The following is a 2,500-nucleotide window of genomic DNA, read 5'->3' as shown; positions in this document are numbered from 1 at the left end:
AATACATAATCCAACAAACTACTGTCATTTCGCCCTACATCATATCTTGTATACTTATTTATCCTCTTTTTCTTAAAATATGTATTACCTATAACTAAACCCATTTCTATACAAAGTTCAATCAAAGGGCTCCCATTATCATTTACACCTGGCACCCCAAACTTACCTACCACACCCTCTCTAAAAGTTTCTCCTACTTTAGCATTCAGGTCCCCTACCACAATTACTCTCTCACTTGGTTCAAAGGCTCCTATACATTCACTTAACATCTCCCAAAATCTCTCTCTCTCCTCTGCATTCCTCTCTTCTCCAGGTGCATACACGCTTATTATGACCCACTTCTCGCATCCAACCTTTACTTTAATCCACATAATTCTTGAATTTACACATTCATATTCTCTTTTCTCCTTCCATAACTGATCATTCAACATTACTGCTACCCCTTCCTTTGCTCTAACTCTCTCGGATACTCCAGATTTAATCCCATTTATTTCCCCCCACCGAAACTCCCCTACCCCCTTCAGCTTTGTTTCGCTTAGGGCCAGGACATCCAACTTCTTTTCATTCATAACATCAGCAATCATCTGTTTCTTGTCATCCGCACTACATCCACGCACATTTAAGCATCCCAGTTTTATAAAGTTTTTCTTCTTCTCTTTTTTAGTAAATGTCTACAGGAGAAGGGGTTACTAGCCCATTGCTCTCGGCATTTTAGTCGCCTCATACGACACGCATGGCTTACGGAGGAAAGATTCTTTTCCACTTCCCCATGGACAATAGAAGAAATAAAGAAGAACAAGAGCTATTTAGAAAAAGGAGAAAAACCTAGATGTATGTATATATATATAATATGCATGTGCGTGTCTGTGAAGTGTGACCAAAGTGTAAGTAGGAGTAGCAAGATATCCCTGTTATCTAGCGTGTGTATGAGACAGAAAAAGAAACCAGCAATCCTACCATCATGCAAAACAGTTATAGGTTTCAGTTTCGCAGTCATCTGGCAGGGCGGTAGTACTTCCCTGGGTGGTTGCTGTCTACCAACCTACTACCTATAAATATATATATATATATATATATATACACTCACTCCTATCAAATACGCTCATGCATGCTTGCTGGAAGTCCAAGCCCCTCGCACACAAAATCTCCTTTACCCCCTCCCTCCAACTTTTCCTAGGCCGATCCCTACCCCTTCTTTTCTATGTGTGAGTGTGTGTGTGTGTGTGTGTGTGTGTGTGTGTGTGTGTGTGTGTGTGTGTGTGTGTGTGTGTGTGTGTGTGTGTGTGTGTGTGTGTGTATGTGTGTGTGTGTGTGTGTGTGTGCGTGAATGTGTGTAAATTGGATGTGGAGGTGGTGGGGTTAGACTCCATATGCAGCTTTTAGAGTTGATATGAAGAGGATCAAAATGTGAGAAACCCGTAATATCGTTTAATGAAACTTAGGAGGCACAGCCACAAACCATGACTCGACCCCCGCAGACACAAATCAACAAGTACACGTCCCCGCCAAAGTAAACACATACAGAGATGACATACGATAATGTGTTCCTGATGGGATGAAACAGATGTTCAAGAGAGAGAAAGAGAGAGAGAGAGAGAGAGAGAGAGAGAGAGAGAGAGAGAGAGAGAGAGAGAGAGAGAGAGAGAGAGAGAGAGAGAGAGAGAGAGAGAGAGAGAGAGAGAGAGAGAGAGAGAGAGAGAGAGAGAGAGAGAGAGAGAGAGAGAGAGAGAGAGAGAATTCTCTCCAATTATTCTAGTTACTCGAATAGAGGTGATACTAGAAGAATTTAATTAGCTTCAGTTCCTCTAGCAAGTAGTCATTCCCTCCCTCCTTCCCTCCCTTCTTCACTATCTCCCTCCATCCTTCCCTTTCTCGCCCTTCTTCCATCTCTCTCTCCCTCCCACCCTCTCTCTACCTCCCTGCTGGAAACTTGACTCTGAATGCGCTACAACATCTGGAAATGGTTCTTTGGAATATATATTGGAATTGCAATCGTCTCGTGAGAGAAACATTTTCTTAGTCCACTTTTTTGTCTTTTATTTTGGAGGTGAAGCTTTTTTTGTCTTTTATTTTGGAGGTGAGGCTCTTTCTTGTCTTCAATTATTGGAGGTGAACCTCTTTCTTGTCTTCAATTATTGGAGGTGAACCTCTTTCTTGTCTTCAATTATTGGAGGTGAACCTCTTTCTTGTCTTCAAATATTGGAGGTGAACCTCTTTCTTGTCTTGAAGGTGAGACTTTAGTTTTGTCACAAAAACACGATGGCGTTAGAGTTCTAAATAATCCAAGTCGGACCGAAACGTCGTCGTAAGCTCCTCTCTCCTATGTGCATGTTATCTGAGACAGCAATATATGTGAAGAGGACAAATTTCAATTTCTCGGCTACGGAATAATAGTAGAAGTAAAGACGGTAACGGAGTACGGGATAAACTCTGATCAATTAGTAGAGTGAATGTCCTGACCAGCCAGGCTGTGGCTCGTACCTTGGACTACGTGTGGCTA

At 42.0% G+C, this 2,500-nt stretch overlaps 1 protein-coding gene across 10 annotated transcripts in view; it reads left to right on the top strand.

The window, feature by feature from the left end:
* LOC128695631 (guanine nucleotide exchange factor DBS) overlaps positions 1 to 2,500 on the top strand; it is a 773,026-nt gene that overhangs the window by 304,547 nt on the left and 465,979 nt on the right. The gene's annotated exons all lie outside the window — the stretch shown is intronic.

Source organism: Cherax quadricarinatus, chromosome 42 (genome assembly GCF_038502225.1).
Source record: "Cherax quadricarinatus isolate ZL_2023a chromosome 42, ASM3850222v1, whole genome shotgun sequence".
Taxonomy (NCBI): domain Eukaryota; kingdom Metazoa; phylum Arthropoda; class Malacostraca; order Decapoda; family Parastacidae; genus Cherax; species Cherax quadricarinatus.
Note: the sequence above shows the minus strand (reverse complement) of the source record. Positions and strands in the feature narration are given on the sequence as shown.